A 26,226-nucleotide genomic window follows, 5' to 3' on the forward strand; every position below is an offset into this window, starting at 1 on the left:
AGTAGTGACTTCTGCTACATTGTATCTGAAGTAACTCTAGCTTGAAAATTCAGAATGTTTTCCAGCAGATGTTGACCTATGAAATTTACAAAGGCCTCAGCTTTCCATTTATTTTACACATTCTATAATTCTGCACAGCCATATTAAGAAGAAAACTATTTTCTTCACCATTCTCCAACATGTGAGGAAGAGGCAGAACTGCACCAACATTACAGATTAATGACTCAAAATGGATTGCAGTTTTCCAGTATTGGGTTGCAAGTTACTGTTGTATTTAATGGTAATGGGTCGTGGATGCTTTGAGAAGTGGATCGTGGTGTGTTGACTAAGCAATTGATGTTTTTCTGATAATCATTCTTGTTTAACACTCCCAAGATGATTGTCCACAATTCTCCAAGTGGGGGGGGACTCTAATGATCGTCCTCAAATCTCCAAGGTGGATGTCTCCACCACCTTTGGTTCAGGCATTTAACATGGAATGGGTCTTGAAGACACAAGATTGGGTCACAATAAAATCAAGCTTAAGAAGCCCTGCTCCAGTGTGATCCTTAACTGCATCAAAGCCTTTTCTAAAATCCAGGATTCTTTTGCCTAAAATGGTACCTACAGAAGACAGTGTAAGCATTGTCCAGAATGTAACCATTCCTCATTAAGAGGGACTGAATTAATGGTAACACAGGGGAAGTGGCTGGTATACAAGTAGTCACGCCCATCTACTTCCTGTATAATCCAGAAATTTCTGAATCAAATGAGAAGTGGTAGTCTCGCCCTGTCTTTGCTTTTACTCTATCATTTTATGTCCCTAGAGCACAAAAGGACCGCATTTACATACATATTTCCCTTCTATCTTGACTGATGAAAGTATCACTACTGATGGCTGCACTGGTGTTAGTTCCAACCCACTTTTTTCCTTCCATTTTCTTCTATAGAAACTTTCAATAGTAAATACCAGATTCAACCAGATTCCTAATCAGTGACAACACCTGATAGCACTGATCTCATTTAATTAGCTGGTATTTTTTTTCTTTTATTCGACATTGTGAATTTCCCATTGGGATTAATAAAGTATCTATCTATCTATCTATCTATCTATTCAGAAAAGCACAGCAGCATGATTTTTACATTTATAAGACATTTATAAATATTTCTGCTTTTGCTATAGATTTAAATGCTTAACTCTCTTTTGTTGATTTCATTATACTTTGCCCTTTCTCTGTGCAGTTTTTCCCCCTTCGTTGTATCTTATTAATGACAATTTAAAACGAGCAGAGCAGACACCCAGGCAAACAACACTGAATAATCAAAGGCTGCAAGTACTTTAGAGTCAGACCCACTAATTAGTAAATAATGGACTAATTAAACAATTAGAACACCTTGAAAAGTAGAATGAAAATCAAGATGAAAATACTGTTAAAAAGAAAAAAAACATACATTATTCCTATATAACTGCTTGGTACATTTTAATATATTTTTTTTTTTTAGCACACTTAGTTTTCTAATTAATATATTGTTCCCTAAACACAGAACTTGGGAAATAACAGTTCACTTAATTAGCCCAGGAGTTCAATTAAAAACAGAAGCTGGTTGGAACAAAAACCTGCAGCGACAGGGGGTCCCCAGGACCAACGTTGAGAACTCCTGCCCTAAACCATGATACTGAACAATCTTTGTTTTCAGATCTTTTGAGAGTTGCTTTGAGGATCCCATGCTGTCACTCTTCAGAGGAGAGTCAAAGGGAAGCACAACTTCCAATTGACCACCTTAAATACCTTTTCTCATGATTGGACACACCTGTCTATGAAGTTCAAGGCTTAACGAGCTAATCCAACCAATTTTGTGTTGCAAGTAGTCAGTATTGAGCAGTTACATGCATTCAAATCAGCAAAATTACAAGGGGACCCACATTTTTTAACAGCCAGTTTTTCACATTTGATTTAATTGCATACAACTAAATACTGCTTCACTAAAAATCTTTGTTTGGAAAACACCCCAGTACTCAGATGTTCCTAGGAAATGAAAGACATACTACTGTTATCTTTTTGTTGAAAGTAGAATAAATTATTATGCAGGCTGAGAGGGGTTCTTTTTCATATTACTGTATATATATATATATATATATATATATATATATTCTGTAATAAATAAGACTCCTCCATTGATCTTAATGAGAGTCTGTCACATCCTATTTTAAATGGTATGTTGACAACTGTATGCCTACAAAGATAAAAATCCTTGGTTAAAAATTACATTTGCATCAAACTTAAAAAGCCAGATGGGTTTATTTCATTGTGTTGATTTTGAACTGCACAAAGCTAAAGTATTACCTTGAGATGTCTATCTGCCAAGCAAAATCAACACAAGGGCAGCCTGAAAACAGTTTCTCGAACTATACAGGGAATATGAAATTACCGAGAAGGACATATCACTTCCAGATGTACTGAATACATTTTACGACCGCTTTGAAGCTCAACACGCAGAGTCTTTCATCAAATCTCCAAAGTCAATCAGGAGTCTTAGTGCTGTAATTTAATGAACATGACTTATGCAGCACCTTCAAGAAGGATTGCCCACCAAAGAGTGTTCTACCTGCATTCTCAATGAGGTTGCTGATTCACAGACATTATGAAATGCTCATTGCATGCATTTAGAAAACCACCTTAATTCTACTGCCTAGAAATGGGACTCATAGCCATTAAAAATAAAACGAGTAATCAAAAGGAAAAAATCGGGGAGGCAGGAAGGTAAACCAAGAATTCTTAACAATACAGCTCTCTAGAGACAAACTAAACATGTCCAAGCATTATTGTGAATGGCTAAAGACCAGGGGCCTCATTTATAAAACTTGTGCATGTACAAAAAAGGCTTGAAACTTGCATATGCAATTTATAAAAAGAAAAATTGACAAGAGAACATGCATATATCTATGCCAACTCTGACCCATGCATACGCAATATTACAGAGAAACTGGAAAATGACTACACCCGTGATCAAGTATGTAAATATAGGCAAACCAGATAAATGATGACTCACGCATAATAATTCATATCATAGAGCTGTTATTACATATTTAATCTCAAATGTGATAATATGATGCACAGTCTGCATTTTAGTCCCTTTTCAAGAGGACCAATACTGTGTATGTGCACTGAAGAACTTTATTGTTTTTTTTCCATCACTTCTCAAGTAACTGGCTGATAAGTTAGGAATATCTCAGCCAAGCTTTACTCGTTCCCATTGTGCAGGAAGCCTTTAACTGACTGACGAAGTGCTACAGCCAGTTTTTCATATGGTGTGGGTGCATATACATATAACATAACATGTTGTTACCAACATGAAAAGGTAATTTGCATCAGTGTCCGATTTTCCTTATGTCAATGGAGCACTGCACTCATATTGCAATTAGCGCACTTAGCGAGAACGAAGCTACTTTTGTTAATCACACATACAGTAGCTCCATTCCATTAATGCACAAGTCTTCTGTGATGTCAAGATAAAACTGACAGTTGTCAGGACTGCAATGGCTTAATGCTGCATAAAAAAGCTCCTCCAATAACAGATGCTATTTGCAGATCAAACTCAGAGAGTGTAGATGTGGTTTTTCCTCCTTATGTTACATGAATATTTGCCAGTGACTAGCAAGTAATTCGTATTCAGTTGTGGTGTGGCTGGAACTCATGGCATTTACAGCAGTGACATGTTGCCGTTCAACATATTTGCACTTGTTGCTGACACCTGCACTTAGGCCACCAAATAAAGGATCTTTGCGTGCCTCTAATTTAGATAGAAGGACCTCTGTCTTGCACTACTGGATGCGCCATGAGGCTGCACTACTAGCCGATGAAGGTCTGCAACATTGTGATTGCATATGTCACAATGAAAAAAAATATTTAAAAAATAAACCAGGAACGAAAATCAAATGTCAAAGACATAAGAGAGTCAGGAAACCAAAAATCAACCTAGCACGAAGGCTTACTCAAAATATAAACAAATTACACCAAGAAAGAACAGACGTAGGTTTATCCACTGAGGGGCATACTGTACTGTATACTGAAAACCATCATGTAATTATAGCATAATCTCCACAACTTTATTTGTCTGATGAATCAGGTCATGTAACTCTTGCAAATACAGGTAAAATTCCGTTACAAGGAACTCCCAGGGACCTAAAAAATAGTTTGTTGTAACGAAAATTTCGTTGTAATGAGATTCTGTATTTGTTACTATAGTGCTTTCTTTAACTTGCGCCCAGGCGTTTGCAATCATTTCAATAGCTTCTTTCGCATTAATTTTAATCTCTTCCTACCTACAAATTATGCTGATGAGAAATTTTCTCAGCATTTCCTTGCGATAATACACTTTCAGGGTGCGAATGATGCCCAAATCCAATGGCTGAAGCACTGCCGTGCAATTGGGTGGGAGGAATTCAATGAGAACATTATCTAAATGTGGAAGCATGTTGTGGGCAGCACAGTTATCAATCAGGAGCAGAATCATCCCTTTCTTCTTCATATTGTGAGGTTTCTGAACTCTTTTGAGAACCCCCCATCCCCCCCCCCCCCCCCCCCCCCAGTCCCCACCCATCTTGAAGCACAATTGCCGCGTCTGTGGAAGCTTGTTTGTCCGTTGCCAGGGCAGGGTAACAACAGGCTCATAGCACTGCAGTGAAGAGCCACAGAAGCAAATCATAAAAGATCAGGGTTGTGCTATAAGTCCCTGTCTTGCACCCCAAAACACGAGGCTGAGTCTCAGTACTTTAGCAAAACCAGCTTTATTCAGCTTGAAACAGGAACGGCACACTTATTTATTGTAGTGTGACCTGCCACTCTGCTATACACAGACACAGCAGATCAGTGATCAAATTACCTGTTACCTGCATTTACAATGTTCCTTGCATATCACCCATCAATGTCTTTTCTGTTTGCTTTGGCGGAGAGATGCAGCACAGATGAGAGATGCAGCACAGATGAGAGATGCAGCACACCTTTAAGCCAGCTGTTGCTCCAGCAACAGATAAACAGTCTTCCATAGACGCGGAGTTTCGACTTCGGGACGCTCTTCAGGGAGGTCCCAAGAGAGTTTACAAATCTGACATTTTCTTGAATGAGTGCCGCATTAATAGGAATGTTTCTTGAACGTGCATCAGTGAACCACATTAAAACTGCTTTTTCGATGTCTTCAAATGCAGCAGTTCACATACGTTTGCAACCCGAGATTTTTCTTCTTTTTTTGCTCGGTCTTTCAAGAAAGTTGACAGCGTCAATAGTGATAGCAAAATTCCGAATTCACTGGCAACGTCTTTTTTCTTTTTGCCGCAATCGAGAGCTGCAAAAAATGTAGTTTTTTTTTCTAATATGAACTGTCACCATTTTTTCGTGTCTGCTGTTTCTATAGGAAGGTAACAATGAATTAAATTCCAATGGCTGTTTTTCAAATGTTGCCGAGCAATAAGCAAAAGGTATCACTGAAATCCGCAGGAAACAAAAAAGGCAAAAAAAACAGTACGAGGAAAGCTCGAAGTAAGAAAAAAAAATTACAGTGTTTCTGTTTGGGGGATTGTTGTCCACAACTGAGCTGTGGCCACAGAACTAACTCCTCTGTGAATGATTCATTCAGGCATTTCAAGGTCTTTTGGGCACTTCATGGTAATGAAAGTATCTGCTGAATGTACTTTGTAGTAACGAGATTTCTATATACTCGTGTCATATGGGGAAGCTGTCGGGACCATAAAAATACTTCGTTGTAATAAAAATTTCGTTGTAAAGATATTCGTTGTAATGGAATTTTACCCGTAGTGATATATGACAATAATAAAGCAACATGAGAGACAAAAACAGAACAAAAACAAAATAAAAAAAGAACAACAGAAACTTGATTGGCTGGCCCAAAAACTCAACATGCAATACAATAATATTATCCCAAAACTAAGTTATTACAAAAACAAGGAGCAAGGAGCTATAAATTCAGCAGCTAATGCTTGCAAATGCCACAAAACATTTTCTAGGACGCTGGAGACTTTAAAAGACCCCTCAGGTTATTGAAGCCCTTATGAACGCAGCACATGAGAGACATTAAGCAAAACTATAGATAGATAGATAGATAGATAGATACTTTATTAATCCCAATGGGAAATTCACATTCTTCAGCAGCAGCATACTGATACAATAAATAATATTAAATTAAAGAATGATAATAATACAGGTGAAAAAAACAGACAATAACTATGTATAATGTTAAATATTAACGTTTACCCCCCCTGGTGGAATTAAAGAGTCGCATAGTTTGGGGGAGGAACGATCTCCTCAATCTGTCTGTAGAGCAGGACAGTGACAGCAGTCTGTCGCTGAAGCTGCTCTTCTGTCTGGAGATGACATTATTTAGTGGATGCAGTGGATTCTCCATAATTGATAGGAGCCTGCTGAGCGCCCTTCGCTCTGCCACAGATGTTAAACTGTCCAGCTCCATGCCAACAATAGAGCCTGCCTTCCTCACCAGTTTGTCCAGGCGTGAGGTGTCTTTCCTCTTAATGCTGCCTCCCCAGCAGACCACTGCGTAGAAGAGGGCGCTCGCCACAACTGTTTGATAGAACATCTGCAGCATCTTATTGCAGATGTTGAAGGAAGCCAGCCTTCTAAGGAAGTATAACCGGCTTTGTCCTTTCTTGCACAGCGCATCAGTATTGGCAGTCCAGTCTAATTTATCATCCAGCTGCACTCCCAGATATTTATAGGTCTGCACCATCTGTACACAGTCACCTTTGATGATCACTGGGTCTATGAGGGGTCTAGGCCTCCTAAAATCCACCACCAGCTCCTTGGTTTTGCTGGTGTTCAGGTGTAGGTGGTTTGAGTCGGACCATTTAACAAAGTTATTGATTAGGTCCCTATACTCCTCCTCCAGCCCATTCCTGATACAGCCCACGATAGCAGTGTCATCAGCGAACTTTTGCACATGGCAGGACTCCGAGTTGTATTGGAAGTCCGATGTATATAGGCTGAACAGGACCGGAGAAAGTACAGTCCCTTGTGGCGCTCCTGTGTTGCTGACCACAATGTCAGACGTGCAGTTCCCAAGACGCACATACTGAGGTCTGTCTTTAAGATAGTCCACGATCCATGCCACTAGGTATGAATCTAATCCCATCTCTGTCAGCTTGTCCCTAAGTAGCAGAGGTTGGATTGTGTTGAAGGCGCTAGAGAAGTCTAGAAACAAAATTCTTACAGCACCACTGCCTTTGTCCAAGTGAGAGAGGGACTAGGCCCTTCCCCTACAAGCATAAAACATAATATTGGCTAAGGGAGAGGAGAGAACATGTAATATCATAAAATAAAATAGTACAAGTCAAAGGTAAGCAGTTGAGGTTAAATAAAAAATATAAAGAAAAATGTAAACAGGACCATGCAACTGCTGTAATCCTAACAGTATAAAGATAACCAATCAATGGATGACCTACCCCTACCCCTCTGACCTTACACATTGCCTTTAAACACAATGAAAGGAGTGACACTTACACTACAGTGCTATTTGCTGATTATAGTCCGGCTTATAATACATTTTTTCCTTCTTAGCAGGTCTGAAATCATAGTGGCTTTGTCCTATATATCCGCATCTGCCACTGGATAATGCATTAAAGGTAGGCAACAAGCATTCAACATTACTTTTAAATACCAGAGCACCTAAAGTCTGCAGCCATAATCAAAGAATGTATTATCAATCCTTGTCCAAATTATACTAACAATCACGTCAATAAATTTAATGATCACTTTATTAGTGACTAGACAAAGAGCCCGTTTCGACAAAGTAAGATGAAACAGGCACAAGTTTGTGTCAGCAGTGTATGAAGAACAAATGATAAGTAACGAAGAAGTTGTTTTGTAATGATTGTAGTCCGCTTTACGCATTACTGTACAGGCTTGTACTGTTAGTTGATGAATTTTCCAGGCCTATAGTATAATATTGAATGATGAATGTTCCAGTACAATATGGAATAGTAATAAGTATAAGCACCACAAACCTGATATACAGTAGGTGTGTTGAATGAATGTGTAATTGAATCAGAATGCGTAATTAGGCCTCGAGCTGTAGTCGAAATCGCCTTTCAGGCCTCTAGAGCTTTAATCGAAGTCGCCTTTCTCTTTGAATTTTTGCGGCCGTAAATCCATCGCCTGCCGCGATGTTGGGGTTGGATGTCGGTCTTGTATGGTTTTTCGGGCAGCCGCACAGAAGGCGACTGCGCATTCGGCTTCAGACGTGCACAGAAGGCAACTGCGCATTCGGCTTCGGACGGACGTGAGTGAGTGAGTGAGTGAGTGAGGAGGCAGGCGAATTATGTATTAAGATTGGACTGATCAGCAATAACAAGGGGGCAGCTCCTTAGTAGGAGATCTAACAAAGTTGTGTAAAATGAGAAATCTGACCTGGAACATCACCAAGGCAAAACAAGTCATTTTGAACTTCAGAAGATACAGAGAGAGACGGAGAGAGAGGGTGAGACTCATTTAGGATAACATCAATGAAGCATTAGCTTAAGCAGCTGTTTCTGATTGCCTAAATTGCACCCACAACACAGAGGTCACCCTGGAAAAAGAGAGGATTTACTTTCTAAGCCTTCTATGAAAACAGTGATGAGTAAAAGTCTTCAGTTAAATGTCTGCTCTTTTGACCATAGAAAGGATCTGGACTGGCAGCACCACAGTGTTGTATACAAACACAACCACATAGTAGATTCCTTCGAGTTAGGTTTAAAAAAATGAAAATGAAAAATGAGTTAAAAACATTGATTTTTTTCCAACAATAAACAATTTTATTACATGTAACAGAATCATGTAAATATTAAAACATCAACATAAATACAGTAGGAAAGGTGTGTCTTGTGTCTACTATTGCACTGATACAGATTTAGTACACATCCTTCATGTGATATGTTTTGAAACAGTCACCAACACACAGCTTGGTGTTGCAATCGGGACAGTAGAAGTGTATTTTTTGAGCTCATATCTTAGAATAGTTTTTCTGTTGCTTGAGCATGAAAGGGTAGAAGGTCAGTCAATGCGCTCTTGTGTTATTATAGTCTACCACAGCTTAAGGCTTAGTGACTTCTACATTTCCCTGACTCGAACGACAGTTGCTGCATTGTGAACAGTGCTTAGAGGACTAACATCTTTCTTGTCTTTCTACTTGATTCAAATAATTTTGCCTTTTTTGCAAAGCACCTATTCGCACCACGGTTAATCTTCATGTGACCGAATTCACCGGGTATATCATGGCAGTTTGGTCATATAGTGCCGTATGCGTTAGTTTCGCTATTCATGTCAACATCTGATGAAAAATTCACATTGTCATCACTATCACTTGATTCAGTTTCAATTTGTTCTAAAACTGGCGTTACTGCTTCTTGTTTACACACCATTGTGTTTTGGTTAAAGGCTCTGTCCCACTCATGAATATTGATGAGTTACCTGAGAGTGGCAAAATGCATATTCATGATTTTTTACAGAATGATGTTATTTTATCTACTGGATGGCAGAAGAATACTGTCCCAAGTGTTATTCTGGCTTAGCACTGTAAATTGGATTGTTACACGGCACCCCAAGTCTGACTCAGGAATAACTGTATTTACATATAATTCCGAGTGGATTTAATACCAAGGAGGTTAAAAAAAACATCCAGAATAAGATCTGTACAAATGTTCAGATGCACTCCATTCAAGGTACAAAATATTCTTACCACGACAGGCATGCAGATGTTCAAAGAACTTAAAAGGCTAATTAAAGGAATAAATGGAATGAGATTGGGGCTCTAATTTTCTGGCTGCTATCTTCAACACAGGAGCTGTCAAAATACAGTGGTGTGAAAAACTATTTGCCCCCTTCCTGATTTCTTATTCTTTTGCATGTTTGTCATACAAAATGTTTCTGATCATCAAACACATTTAACCATTAGTCAAATATAACACAAGTAAACACAAAATGCAGTTTGTAAATGATGGTTTTTATTATTTAGGGAGAAAAAAAAATCCAAACCTACATGGCCCTGTGTGAAAAAGTAATTGCCCCCTGAACCTAATAACTGGTTGGGCCACCCTTAGCAGCAATAACTGCAATCAGCGTTTGCGATAACTTTCAATGACTCTTTTACAGCGCTCTGGAGGAATTTTGTCCCACTCATCTTTGCAAAATTGTTGTAATTCAGCTTTATTTGAGGGTTTTCTAGCATGAACCGCCTTTTTAAGGTCATGCCATAGCATCTCAATTGGATTCAGGTCAGGACTTTGACTAGGCCACTCCAAAGTCTTCATTTTGTTTTTCTTCAGCCATTCAGAGGTGGATTTGCTGGTGTGTTTTGGGTCATTGTCCTGTTGCAGCACCCAAGATCGCTTCCAGCTTGAGTTGACGAACAGATGGCCGGACATTCTCGTTCAGGATTTTTTGGTAGACAGTAGAATTCATGGTTCCATCTATCAAAGCAAGCCTTCCAGGTCCTGAAGCAGCAAAACAACCCCAGACCATCACACTACCACCACCATATTTTACTGTTGGTATGATGTTCTTTTTCTGAAATGCTGTGTTCCTTTTACGCCAGATGTAACGGGACATTTGCCTTCCAAAAAGTTCAACTTTTGACACATCAGTCCACAAGGTATTTTCCCAAAAGTCTTGGCAATCATTGAGATGTTTCTTAACAAAATTGAGACGAGCCCTAATGTTCTTTTTGCTTAACAGTGGTTTGCGTCTTGGAAATCTGCCATGCAGGCCGTTTTTGCCCAGTCTCTTTCTTATGGTGGAGTCGTGAACACTGACCTTAATTGAGGCAAGTGAGGCCTGCAGTTCTTTAGACGTTGTCCTGGGGTCTTTTGTGACCTCTCAGATGAGTCGTCTCTGCGCTCTTGGGGTAATTTTGGTCGGCCGGCCACTCCTGGGAAGGTTCACCACTGTTCCATGTTTTTGCCATTTGTGGATAATGGCTCTCACTGTGGTTCGCTGGAGTCCCAAAGCTTTAGAAATGGCTTTATAACCTTTACCAGACTGATAGATCTCAATTACTTCTGTTCTCATTTGTTCCTGAATTTCTTTGGATCTTGGCATGATGTCTAGCTTTTGAGGTGCTTTTGGTCTACTTCTCTGTGTCAGGCAGCTCCTATTTAAGTGATTTCTTGATTGAGACAGGTGTGGCAGTAATCAGGCCTGGGGGTGGCTATGGAAATTGAACTCAGGTGTGATACACCACAGTTAGATTATTTTTTAACAAGGGGGCAATTACTTTTTCACACAGGGCCATGTAGGTTTGAATTTTTTTTTCTCCCTAAATAATAAACACCATCATTTAAAAACTGCATTTTGTGTTTACTTGTGTTATATTTGACTAATGGTTAAATGTGTTTGATGATCAGAAACATTTTGTGTGACAAACATGCAAAAGAATAAGAAATCAGAAAGGGGGCAAATAGTTTTTCACACCACTGTATGATATATATGCAATACACATAACCCATTTTCACATTACACTTTGTTGCATTGCTTTTCTATACCCTTTGTATATGCCTTTTATTTTAATCCTTTATTCATCTGTTTTGTGTTGTTACAGAGCAAAATCAAATTCTATTGTACTAGCAAATAAAACAAACCATTTTGTACACAAAGACTCTTTCAGAGCAATACAAATTTAAGTTCAAGTTTAACTTAATTGTTATTTGTACATAGTATAATGAAATTGTATTTTGCAGGTCCTCTTCAGACTACTGACAGTAAATACATTACCAACAACTGATGAAAAATTTGTACATCATATCTTGACTACAACATATATACTGTATATGTACACAAAATATACACAAGAACATTTGTCAGTGTAAGTGTCTGTTGAATAACCTTATGACTTGTGGATAAAAACTATCTCTGTACCGAGTGGTGTGAGTGGTGATTGTCCAGTACTGTTTTTCAGAATGGAAAAGTGAGAAAGTGACTTTGCAAGATGGCTGAAATTTCTGAGGCAGTGTGTGTTATATGTTGTGGTGGGCGGCTGGGGACTGTGCCCAGCCAGGACACCGAGAGGGACCAGTAGAGGGTTTATGCCTTCCCCGGACCACGAGAGGGCAGCCGCCCTGGTTTGTTTGGGGGCCACAGGAATTGAGCATGGAAGCTCAACCCTGTAGGGGCCCATGGCCACCGCCAGGAGGTGCCCTGAAGACTATGGATCCCTGGACGTCAGCACTTCCGCCACACCCAGAGGTGCTGGCGGAAGGAATACTGGGGACACCCGGAGTGCTTACCGGTGCTCATGCGGCACTTCTGCCACACCAGAAAGTGCCACAGGAAGCTCATCAGAGGGCGCCTGGAGCACGTCCGGGTGAACATAAAAGGGGCCGCCTCCCTCCAGTCATCAGCTGGAGTCGGGTGGAAGAGGATGAAGTTCAGAGGAGAGGAGTGGAGGCAGTGAAGGAAGACAGGACTTGTGAGAAGCCTAGATTGAGGATGTGTGGTGCAGGGGCACTGGGTTGTGTGCGGGACTGGTTAAACTGTAAATAGTGTACAGTAAATAAACGTGTTGTGGGTTTGAACCATTGGTGTCTGCCCGTCTGAGCACTGAAGGAGACATTTGCATTTTCTTCAGACTTCTAAAGAAGTAAAGAATTTGAAAATCACTCATGATGAAAGTCAAAGTGTGTTGTGCCCACAAGATGCCAGGGGCAGTCACTCTAAGATATGTAAAGTTGCTGACTTTTTCCACAGTACTCCCTTTCCTAGTGTAAATGGGGGTGTGATCTGCCTCCTGCTTCCTGACGTTTATTACCACCTTCTTGGCTGACGTTATTGGGGAGATTGTTTTCCTGACATCAAGTTCAAATTTCAGATGTCTCTGTAGTCTATCATTGTTGTTGGCTTATGTTTGTGGCACCATCAGCAAGTTTAATGATGGATTTAAAGCTGTGTCTAGCTACACAGTCAGAGGTGAACTACCCTGTGGAGCGCATGTGTTGAGGGTCAGCGTGGAGGATGTGATGCTGCCAATATGCATGTGCTGAGGTCAGTCAGCTATTAATTCTAGAATCTAGTTCCACTGGTTGGCACTATGCTTCACGTCACAGAGCTTGGTGATCACCTTCAGTGATACAAAAGCACCAAATGCTGGGTTGTGGCCTATAAACAGTGCTCTGGAATAGCTATTTTTATTGCTCACGTGTGTCAAAATGTTATGAAGTGCAAGGAATAGGACATCCTCTGTGGAGCGGTTATGACGATACGCAAACAGGTGGTGATCCATGCTATTGGGATTATTCCTTTTAATTGGTCCCAAAACCAGTCTCTTAGAATATGCCATCACAACTGGAGTGAGTGTCACTGGCATATAGTCATTTGTTTTCTTTGACACTAGGGTGGTTGTCTTTTAAAAGAACCACTGATTCCCCTCATGAGACATCCCCTCATGACCCCCTTCTTTTGATACCCACTGCACGCCCAGCCTACCTGGAAAGGGGTCTCTCTTTGAACTGCCTTTCCCAAGGCTTCTTCCATTTTTCCCTACAAGGTTTTTTTTGGGAGTTTTTCCTTGTCTTCTTAGAGAGTCAAAGCTGGGGGGCTGTCAAGAGGCAGGGCCTGTTAAAGCCCATTGCGGCACTTCCTGTGTGATTTTGGGCTATACAAAAATAAACTGTATTGTACATTTAAGATGTTGTTAAAATGCCAGCTAATTAGTTTTTAATATATGCTCAGGAATAACATTCCAGCCACAGACCTTATAGACAGGTCTGACCGTTTTATCAATCCACAGAAACAGCAGAATGAATCGTTTGGTGCTGCGGGCATGGAAAGCAGTTTGTTATTATGATTAGAGCAGGTGTAGAAAGCATTACGTTCATCTAGGACAAAAAATATTGATGCAATTGCATTAGGCTTTGCTTTGTGATGTATAAGCACCTGCAAACTCTGCCATTTTATGTGACTTACGGCTGCTGCAATATTCAATCTCCATCTTCTCCTGTACTAATGTATAGCAACTTTAATTGCTTTCCTGAGCTTATTCCTACACCTCATGTATGCTTCAGTATTGCTGACCTGAAATTCTTTCCACAAAAACTACAGTACAGTACCTGATGTTTGCAAGACTGTGTAAAACTGTGCTGTGATAATTAATTAGTCTCCTAAAATGATCACAGTTGGATCATTTTGGTGGGTGAAGAGGTCTCTACAATGGCCTTTACTTTCTCAGTGATATACATAGCCATTAGAATCAATAAAACCAGCTAAACTACTCTTGCACATTTTTTAGAAAACCTTCCCTTCTCTAATTGAAATGGTTTCTAAGTGCTCTTAATGTTTTGCATAACTCTGCAAACTTATCAAAGAGCTACCTAGAGACGGGTGCTTTCAGCAATTTCTGGTCCACAGTGTTTTGAAAAATGGCAGGTGCTGACACAATGCCAAATAGAAGATGACTGTCATGTTTATTAATTGCTGGGAATTATTACTTTTTATCATGTGTGATCTAGAAGTAAATGTATAACTAATCATTCTTACTGAAGCTTTGACTATGTTGGAAATGCTTAACAAAAATAATTGAATTGAGAATGACTGGAAAATTGGCACAAATCCTTACATCATGTTTTTCCTATGTCTGGTTCTATAGAAATATTGCTAGCTGAATCTTACTGTTACTCTAAGCCTTTTTATTGTTCCCAATTTATAACTAAAGATTTTACTGTTATGAAATCCTTCCACAAAGCTGCACAAAAAGGGAGCAGGCTTCAAAAAAACCCACACGCAAAAATGGCCAGACCAGTCCTTAATTCAGGATTGAGCCTAATTGGATAAGACTCACCCCTAGGCGGCACATTCACAAACTCAAACGACAGGCTCAATGGCCTGCACAGGCCCAAAATGGGGCTTGTGTTTTCATAGTTTCAAATATCCACTTGTGACTGGGCGAAAAAAAAATGTAAAAACCCTTTGGTCAAGTAAAAGAAAATAAGGTTTATTTAATATCTAAATGTTTCTCCAAAAACAATTCAGAAAATGAAATTGGAAAAGTCTTAAGAAAATAAATTCAATGAACTCTAAATGGGAAAACAGTACATTGAAAGTGAAGTGGGGTAAAAATCAGGTAAATCCAATGAAAAAAGCAAATCACACAAATTAGGAAAAATAAATGAATAAATGCAATGAGGAAGCTGTTGATCTTACTTCGGCTTTGACTTAAGTACTGCTATGGCCAGTACCTCAACTGCCTAATCAGGAGGCCTCACAACTTTGGGCTCTAGAAATAGGAGACAGACTGGATAGTAAAGAACAATAATACACAGCACAACAGACCAAACAAAATCCATACACAAAATATAAACAAACCAAAAAGGCAATTAATAGCATAAAATGAAAAATAATTTTTAAATAATTACAAAAAGATTAAGTAAACAAAGAATAAACTTGAACCAGGGCAACAACCCTGGCTGTATCATAAATGTTACTGTTTTTCCAGATTAATCTATGGAAAAGTTTTACTCTCATTACAAAGCATAGAAGATATTATGCTTTGAAAATATTCACCAGGAACCACAAGCAAAGGAAAGACTTCAGACTGATGCTCGTTTTGACAATGATCTGTTATGTTTCTGCCAGGGTCTCTTCCTAGCTTGTGTTTAAATTTCTTTGTTATCTCCTTTTTGTTCATTTTTGGTTCTTCTGTTTATGTTAAGATTATTACTTCTGTTATTTTCATTACCCTGTCTTTTATTATTAGTCTTCTATATTTAATTTGTATGTGTTTTTACTTGTTCTATTATGCTCCATATACAGTATTTTGTAGGTGGTTCCCCAAGAGGTAGGGCCACCCATCCATTACAGTGAAGGGACTGTCCTCAACCCTATAAAGGCTGAGGAAACAAGCAGTCCCTTGCGGTTCATTGATGGGACCGGAGTTGGTGAGTTTCTCTTTTGATTACTATTGTGCTTTTGTGAAATGATTCCATTTTTCAGCTGTTTGCTCTGTTTTAACCATTCCTTCAGATTAAATAAATATTTTATTAATAAAGATTCTTTGTTTGCCCCTTTTTGCTTCAAGCCAAAGGTTGACAGATCCTTCTACCTGTGGGGCTTTTTGCTACAATGTATGGGACTTTTGTGCTTCGTAATTCCTAGTTCTTGTGACGTGCTCTTTTTTAGATTTGGTTCTTTCGACAGCTTTTATTTCCCCCCCAAAAATTGACGTTTTTCATGCACTACTTCATTTCTTCTTCTGTCATTATTGGACACTATATGTGCCTCTAAGCTCTCTACACAGTTATTTTAAAATTTTGTTTCCTATTGTCAGGAATTCTTCTACATTCCACCCTGTCCTCCTTTATAATGGCCATTCTCTTCATATCTGGGATGGATTTTATTGTTGAAATCATTTTCACTGCCTTAAGTCTTTTTGAAATATTTAGATTCAGATAGCAATTTAAATACAAAACCTCCACCTTTAAATTTTCTCTTAGCATTTGAACCTTGATTAAATGAATTAACATTGATTAGATTAAAGTGTACTGTATAAGAATAAATTGACTTGAATTAAATTATACGGTGTGTTTAATTTTTGATTACACTCTTCACCTTTTCAGCTTGATATTGTATTGTAAAGGTATGTAAATGTTCTTTATGAAAAGCTGTGCATGCTGGTAATTGCACTCTATATACACATAGAGTGAGTGAATAATGTGCAGTTGAGATTCCCATGCATGTCCCACAGCAGCAATAATGTATGTTTATTAAAGGAATCAAAAAATAAGTGGTATGGTTGGAAAATGCTAAAATGCTGGACAGCCCCCATAGGATGCAGTTATTAGTATTAGACTAAGGCTGAACAACATTATTTATTCACTTATGTAACCTCGCTCTCCATCCATACATTACTTACAAAAAGTATTCACCCCTTTGGAAGTTTTCACATTTTATTGTTATAAAACATTGAATCACAGTGGACTTAATTTGGCTTTTTGACACTGATCAACAAGAAAAATACCCTTCAATATCAAAGTTGCATCTAACTGGGGGTACATGTTCCCTGGGAATGTGTTTTTTAAGACTTGCAGCTCACACTTTTAAGCTATACATACTTATTCAGTAACTATGGCAGAAAAATTAAACCAAAAAATAATACATTTCATTTATATAGTGCCTTTCCCATGCTGAAGGCACCTCACAAAATCTCACAAAGAACAGCAGTGTATATGTAACACTGGATAAAAAATATCTTCTGCACAGAACACTAAAAAAAGATAAATACAGGATATACAAAACATTAGATAGAATAAAAGACAATAAACCAGAGTAAAATACTAAATTCAATGCTTGAAGAAAAGCCTGAACAAATAACATAATTTATGATATAACACATACACAAATTATCCTTAGTATCTGGACAGAGAGGTAAACGGAAACATGGGTCAGAATGTTAGGTTAAGTTAAAAGCCTTCCTGAACAGATGCATTTTAAGTTGTTCTTCAAAGGAACGCATGGAGTCAGCTGTTCTAATTAATTTTGGGAGGTCATTCCAAAGTCTGTGTGCTATACAGCTGAAGGCCCTGTCACCCATAGAGTGCAGGTCAGTGTGGGGCACAACAAGATTGCCAGGATCAGAGGAGGATAGGGATGGAGAAGGTCACTGATGTAGTCTGGTCCAAGGCCATTTAACACTTTGTAGGTTAATAATAAAATTTTACATTCAACCCTGTAAGACACAGGGAGGTAGTGAGACAAAGCAAGATGGGTGTGATGTGCTCACTGTTGCTGGACTCTTGCAGCAGACGTTTGAATCCACTGGAGCTGTGATATAAGATCTGAAGGGGCACCTGCCAGTAGGGAGTTACAATAATCTGTGCAGGATGTGATAAAAAAACACAGACAAGTTTCTCAGTTTTAGAATAAGAGAGGAATGAGTGAATATGGGATATGCTAAGAAGGTGAAAGTAAGAAAGCTTTTTGTGGGCGGAATAAGAAATGGAGGAATAAAAAATGACACCAGATTCCTTGCATTAGAAGAAAGTCTGATGACAGCATCATCAAGAGTGACCGAGAAGGAGTTCATTTTCTTAAGTTGCACTTTTGTGCCAATCTGCAGGAGTTCAGTTTTGTTGCAATTTAATTTTAAAGAGTTCTGCTTCATCCAGGTTTTAATTTCACTGAAGCAAGCTGTGAGCTGAGAAAGCTCTGATGAAGTTGAGTATCAGATGCATAAAAATAATAACCCAGTCCAGAACTACAAATAATATAGCTAAAGGGAAGCATTGAGATACAGAAGAGCAGAAGGCTGAGCACAGAGCCCTGAGGAACTCCTTGTGTGACTGGCACTGATCTGGATCTGCTGTTTCCAAGACTAACAAACTCTTGGCCTATCAGTTAGATAGTACTTAAACCACTGGAGAACAGCACCAGAGATCCCCAGAATGCTCTTCATTCTGGACAGCAGAATGTCATGTTTAACAGTGTCAAATGCTGCCTTGAGGTCTTAACAGAATTAATATGCTGGTTTGTCCAGAGTCTTCTGCCATAAGCAAACCATTGGTTACTTGTAGTAGAGCAGTTTCACAATAGTGCTGCACTCTGAGACCAGACTGAAAGGGTGTAATCAGAATATAAGTTTAATGTCACTGTGCTCTGTGCAAATATTTTAAATCTGCTTTTCTTTTCTTTCTACATGCATAGCTGAGCCAGATTTAGTACAAAGAGGCTCAGCATTTAGAACTGCTAGGCAAGCATTAGAAGACAAGAAAGAGACAACTACGCAAATGGCCATTGTACTATTTCTGTGTGCATGAAATTGAATCCTCTCTTTGGGATGGCGTGATTTACCTAAGTAAGGGCCTGCACATGAAGAAAGAGTATAAAGCCTTGGAACACTGCCCGGCACACTTTTGAAGCCGATGGACAGATGTAAGATTACGTCATCCGATCCTGAAAATCCTTCCAGCGCAGCAACAAAAATGGCAGTCTCTCACATGGGCTTGTCATTGGCTTCCTTCGTCTGTAATGCCGCGTAAATCGTCATTAAAGAAAGCTAAGTTATTTTCTCTTATGTGATTTCTTATGCCATATCACTATGAGAGGGATATCGCCTTTTTACATCATATCTATATAGTTTCGGGTTACAGTAATTCCTCGATACTTCACGGTTCACTTTTCGCGGATTCACGACTTCGCAGGTTTTTAAATACAAGTGATTGCCCGCCTATCGCGGAAGTTATGTTCCAGACCCATCGGCAACAGGAGAAAATCCGCGATATAGAAAGACCATATAAATAAATATTTTTATAGTTTATGCCTTAAAATACCCATCCCACATGCTTTAAACACATGTAAACTTATAAAACACACTTTGTTAACACATATGATATGTGGATGTCGGGCTAAGGATATGAGTAACATCTCACTATTATAAAACATTTTAACTTCATGCAAGACAAGACAGTGAGACAGGAAAATTGGTGATGTACAGGCTTTTAAATTATTGACACGCAGAGCGACAAGCAGCACAAAGCCAGCACAAAGTCCACTTCTCCTTAGCGTTCATTCAGCTCCCCACCCCCTTGACAATGCGAAGTGGCAGGAGCGTACTGCGCCTCTGGGGGGAGGGGGGTTTGAGCGAAAGTGCGTTCAGCCCTCACACACTCCCACTCCTCCTCCTCCTTCCGAACGCGCAGAGCAACAAGCAGGCATTTTGGCAGAAGCAGCACAAAGTCCATTTCTGCTCAGCGTGAGTTCAGCTGCCCCCCTTCACAAAGCAAGTGCAGACACATTGACGTCTGATCGCTGCGTGCAGTGTTGGTCTGCGGTGTTTAAGAATGTAGAAAGTGTTTAAGAGCATAGGAAGTGTTTATAAGAGTGTGGGAAAGGATAACAAGAGAGTGAGAAAGGTTTATAAGAGTGTGGGAAGGGTTTATAAAGCCTTAAAATATGTATAAATAATAAAATAAATATAGGTCGCTACTTCGTGGATTTTCACCTATCACGGGGGGCTCTGGAACATAACCCCCGCGATAGGTGAGGGATGACTGTACTTAAAATGCCATAATTACAAAACAACGTATTCCAACCAGGGAGCTAGCACCCCCTGCTGGATAGAAAGGGTTCCATCAGTTTATTAGAAATTAAATAGAAAAGGGTATATAAAACTTGCTTTTTAGTACAGCTTTCACTCTTAATATACGTTGTAGTATAATCATTTTTATATATACAGCCAAAGCAAAGCCATTGGAACAATACAAGTATCCTGCAGTTGTTTAGTGGGGTCTTTGACAACTGAATTTCCATCATCCGGCAGAGCATAGAGGCACTGCTCTTAGCACAGAGTCAACATCACATCTGTGCCTACGGGCCAATCTGCAGGTTTCTTGCAGACTACATCAGGTGTTCCTCTATGGTTTTCATCTGTTCTGCTTGCATTCATTTTATCCTCATGAGCCAACCAGGGCCTGCCGGAGAGAGCTATGCATACAGCATGACCATACCGCCACGATGCTTCACTATGGTTTTTGGCCTATACCAAACATGCCATTTAGTCAAATGGCCAAAAAGTTCAATTTTGGCCTCATCAGATCATAGAATCTTCTTCTAGCTGACGTAAGTGCAAAATTTACCCGAGATATCAGGCCCATTTTTTAACTGTGTCTTTCTCTTTGTCATTTTCCCATAAAACTGCAACTGGTGAAGCACCCAGGCAGCAGGTGTTATTGGTGTTACTGGCCTCAGGCCTAAAGGAACCTGGGCCAGGTACAAGCCACTGTTGCTACAGGGTGTAGCCACAGCAATATGTTGAAAAAGCATACAAGAAGCAGGCAGTAGTCACAAGTCTCAGACCATACTTCTCTGTTCTACTTTATTCTCATTTACCCAGAAATATAGCAAGACAGAAAAGAATGGGAAGTCAAACTCATGCTAAATTTAATACATTACAACATGGTTTGAATAGAGACAAGAGTTCTATGGCCAGGTATGAGGATTGTTTGCATCACTGACCCAGACAACCTGCCTACAGACCCAGATTGTATGGAAAAACTCATCAGAAACTTCAAAAGACTTTGTTGGACAGTTATCTTATCCAAAGATTTTGACCATACATTGTTCTTCTCTCTTTTTAAATGAATCTTAACCTGAAGAGGTCTGTTAATTTTTTACATTTAAGATGTCTCACTTAAAGATTTACCAATGTTGTTACTTGTCCTAGTGTGTATATAAACACAGGGAACTCCAGTTTCTGTATTACATCTTACCTGAAGAAGGGGCCTGAGTTGCCTCGAAAGCTTGCATATTGTAATATTTTTAGTTAGCCAATAAAAGGTGTCATTTTGCTTGACTTCTCACCCCAGAAATATATAAATTCTTCAATCTCTGCATAGATCAACATGACGAACAATGGTACGTGCCAATTTCCTCTGCAGAACAACAGTGTAAACACATTTTCTTTGGTTCAGCAATAGTGTTGTTGTCAGCTATCAAGAAGTATCTGACTAGAAACCAATGTCCCCAGAACTCGTTAATTTTCAGGGGAAGCAGGCAGTTCTGTATCACCATATTGTATGTGGATGAGATACTAATCAAAGCAGTCTGATTATTCAAAAAAGGTGACTCTTTTGCAAGTCAAGTCAAGTTGAGGAGCATGCACTGGTGCAGTGCTTTGCCGCACCCACTACACGTCGAAACAGCTCGGGATCCCAATTGGCAACCCCCCAGGCAGACACGCTGTCCAGTCCTACCCTCTGGAAATGACCCTCTATCTGCCGCACCCAGGTTTTACGTAGGCGACCCCTTGACCTGGTCCAGCCACTTGGGTCCCCAACAATGAGGATCTTATGAGCCAGATCACCCTCTGGGAAACGCGCCACATGGCCGTAGTGTCATAACTGACGCTCCCTCACAATGCAGGTAATGTGCCTCATTCGGGACTCCATGAGCAACCGCTCATTCAACACCAAGTCAAACCAACGGTACCCAAGGATTTTCCGGAGAGACACAGTACCAAAGGAGTCCAGTCTTCATTTCAGCTCACTGGATAGTGTCCATGTCTCACAACCATATAGTAAGACAGGAAGCCCCAGGACTCTAAAGACTTTTTGCATAGATATCGGGAGCACCACACACTCCTTTCCAGCGACCTTATGACCCTCCATGCTCTCCCAATCCATCTACTGACTTCACAGGAAGAGTCACCAGAGATATGAATGTCACTGCCAAGGTAAGTAAACCTCTCAACAAGGTCAACACTCTCTCCGCAAACAGACACACTGCTGATGGCTGTGCCCAAGAGGTCATTAAAGTCCTGGCTTTTGGTTTTTATCCAGGACACTCGCAAACCCAGACACTCAGACTCCTCACTCAGTCTTTCGAGCACCCCAATCAGAGCCTCCATTGACTCCACGAAGATCACAGCATCGTCAGCAAAGTCAAGATCCGTGAATCTTTCTTCACCAACAGATGCCCCACAACTGCTGGACCCCACAACCTTGCCTAACACCCAGTCCATACAAGCATTGAACAGAGTAGGAGCAAGAACACACACCTGACGAACCCCAGAATCAACTGGGAAAAATGCAGAGGTCCTGCCTCCACTCTGCACAGCACTCACAGTACCAGTGTACAGGCCAGCCATGATATCCAGCAACCTCGAGGGGATTCCGCGAACCCTCAGGATGTCCCAAAGGACAGCTCGATCAACTGAGTCGAACGCTTTGCGAAAATCGAAAAAGGCTGCAAAAAATCTCTGCCGATATTCGCGTTTGCGCTCTATGAGAACCCTCAGTGCCAGGATGCGGTCGATGGTAGACTTCTTAGGCATAAAACCAGACTGTTCCGGTCGCTGGTAGGTGAGCAAGTGATCATGGATCCTATTGAGGACGACCCTAGCAAGGACCTTACCCGGCATCGAGAGCAGTGTTATCCCCCAGTAGTTGATGCAATCCAGGCGGTCACCCTTCCCTTTCCAGATAGGGATAACAAGTCCCGTTTTCCAGTCAATTGGGATGATGCCAGTCTCCCAAATGGAAGCAAAGATTCCAACAACAATAACAACAAAAACGTGTAGCAGAATTTTCCAGAAATTTTGTCTTTTCTTTAAAACACTGAATTCAAGCCCATTACATTTGCACAGAAGAGGTTGGCTGATGTGGAGATAGTGAATCAGGAAGTGCAACGGATTACCAAGGAGGAAGTAAGGACAGCTATGAAGAGGATGAAAAATGGAAAGCCCGTTGGTCCAGATGACATACCTATGGAAGCATGGAGGTGTGTTAGGAGAAATGGCAGTGGAGTTTTTAACAAGATTGTTTAATAGAATCTTGGAAAGTGAGAGGATGCCTGAGGAGTGAAGAAGAAGTGTACTGGTACTGATATTTAAGAATAAGGGGGATGTGCAGGACTGCAGTAACTACAGGGGAATAAAATTGATACAGCCACAGCATGAAGTTATGGGAAAGAGTAGTGGAAGCTAGGTTAAGAAGTGAGGTGATGATTAGTAAGCAGCAGTATGGTTTCATGCCAAGAAAGAGCACCACAGATGCAATGTTTCCTCTGAGAATGTTGATGGAGAAGTTTAGAGAAGGCCAGAAGGAGTTGCATTGCGTCTTTGTGAACCTGGAGAAAGCATATGACAGTGTGCCTCGAGAGGAGCTGTGGTATTGTATGAGGAAATCAGGAGTGGCAGAGAAGTACGTAAGAGTTGTACAGGATATGTACGAGGGAAGTGTGACAGTGGTGAGGTCTGCGGTAGGAGTGATGGATGCATTCAAGTTGGAGGTGGGATTACATCAGGGATCGGCTCTGAGCCCTTTCTTATTTGCAATAGTGATGGACAGGTTGACAGACGAGATTAGACACGAGTCCCCATGGACTATGATGTTTGCTGATGACATTGTGATCTGTAGCGATAGTAGGGAGCAGGTTGTGGAGACCCTGGAGAGGTGGAGATATGCTCTAGAGAGGAGAGGAATGAAGGTCAGTAGGAACAAGACAGAATACATGTGTGTAAATGAGAGGGAGGTCAGTGGAATGGTGAGAATGCAAGGAGTAGACTTGCCGAAGGTGGATGAGTTTAAATACTTGGGATCAACAGTACAGAGTAATGGGGATTGTGGAAGAGAGGTGAAAAAGAGAGTGCAGGCAGGGTGGAATGGGTGGAGAAGAGTGTCAGGAGTGATTTGTGACAGACGGGTATCAGCAAGAGTGAAAGGGCAAGTCTACAGGACGGCAGTGAGACCAGCTATGTTATATGAGTTGGAGACGGTGGCCCTGACCAGAAAGCAGGAGACAGAGCTGGAGGTAGCAGAGTTAAAGATGCTAAGATTTGCACTGGGGGTGACGAGGATGATAGGATTAGAAATGAGTACATTAGAGGGTCAGCTCAAGTTGGACGGTTGGGAGACAAAGTCAGAGAGGCTAGATTGCGTTGGTTTGGACATGTGCAGAGGAAAGATGCTGGGTATATTGGGAGAAGAATGCTAAGGATAGAGCTGCCAGGGAACAGGAAAAAGAGGAAGGCCTAAGCGAAGGTTTATGGATGTGGTGAGAGAAGACATGCAGGTGATGGGTGTAACAGAACAAGATGCAGAGGACAGCAAGATATGGAAGAAGATGATCCGCTGTGGCAACTCCTAATGGGAGCAGCCGAAAGAAGAAGAAGAAGACATTTGCACAGTCTCTCCAGTCTCATTCACTTTAGGTTGTAACTCCTCTAGAGCTATCAATGTTCTCTTGGTGATCTCCCTCACTTGTCTTCTTTTGCGATCAATACGTTTTTGTGGACAGTCAGATTTATAGCTGTGTCATACTCTCTCTATTCCTTAATGATTGATTTAACTGGACTCCAAAGGATCTTCAGTGCCTTGGATATTTTTTGTCTCCATCCCCTGACTTGTGTTTTTCAATCACCTTTTCATGGAACTGTCCATTTGTCTTCATTGTGTACGTCAGGCCCTGATACTGACTTGCCACCATTTGGACCATCCAGATAAAGTGCATTTATACTGCAATCAGCTGAAACCCACTTATCTGCAGACATGTGATCTCCATGGAACTATGTCAATTGTAAAGCCAGTTGGCTGCACCAGTGGTGATTTAGATATGCCATATCAAAAGATTGACTTTTTGTGCAATTTTTTTATTTTGTTTTATATTTGTAATTAATTTGGACCACTTTGCAGAGAGAGCTGTTTTCACTTTGACATTAAATAATCTTTTTTTGTTGATCACTGTCACAAAAGCCACATTAAATCCACTGTGGTTCAATGTTGTATTACAGAAAAATGTGAAAACTTCTTTTTTATAAGCTCTGAATGTAGAGACTACTCTGTTCCAGATCCCAAAAAATAACTGACAGATGCCCCACAGCCTTTAGAATAGGCTTACTTCACAGAGTAAGACTACAACAAAATACTTTTTAAGTTTTTTTTCTATCCCCAAGGAGATTGATGTGATGTACCCTTCAGTAAGTTTAAAAAATGTAACGTTTTTTTAAAAAAAACTCTCTGGCCACTGCCAGCTTTATGTTCAATACTGTAATGTTAAAAACAACTATTAATAATTTAAGTGACAGCTAAAACAGTTTGATAGAGACCTCCTGGTATCCCACATTCTCTGACTCCTCTGACAGTCTGAATTATACCTGCATCAAGTATATTTATGAAATAAGTCATTTTTCACTGTTTAATTTCACCATAGCATTGACACATTCTTAGCAATTGAAATATTTATAACAATACAATAACTAGTTGTTGAAATTGTGAAGCTGGGAAACTACAGGATATAATATTTTCACATGTACTGACAGATGCATTCAAAAGCTTTAAACTGTATTGTCTTGCTTCCTCCTTGAGTCAAAATTAATTAGAAACATTAAAATCCCATCATGTTAAGTAGGTAGGCAACACTTATGAGCTTATGCTTTGCAAAAATAAAGTGATGCAAAATTGTGCAATAATATTATTAGAAAGTTTAAATTGTTCCTAACTAAAACCATTATGTGCTTGTCTTTCCAGATAGGCTGAATGAATTTAATTTTGTATCAGATTTATTATTTTCATTCAAAAATATTTATCCACAGGGGCTATAATTGAGCCTACTCTGTCTCCATGAAATACCCCCCAGCGTGTGCATCCCCGTTTTTCCATTTAGAGTATATACAGAATGTGTTTACTGGCATACAAATGTTAAATAATTAACGAGAAATGGATCTACACACGCAAAGAAATTTATGTTGACTTTAATGTCTTTTGCA

The sequence above is a fragment of the Erpetoichthys calabaricus genome, chromosome 6 (assembly GCF_900747795.2).
Source record: "Erpetoichthys calabaricus chromosome 6, fErpCal1.3, whole genome shotgun sequence".
Lineage (NCBI taxonomy): Eukaryota > Metazoa > Chordata > Cladistia > Polypteriformes > Polypteridae > Erpetoichthys > Erpetoichthys calabaricus.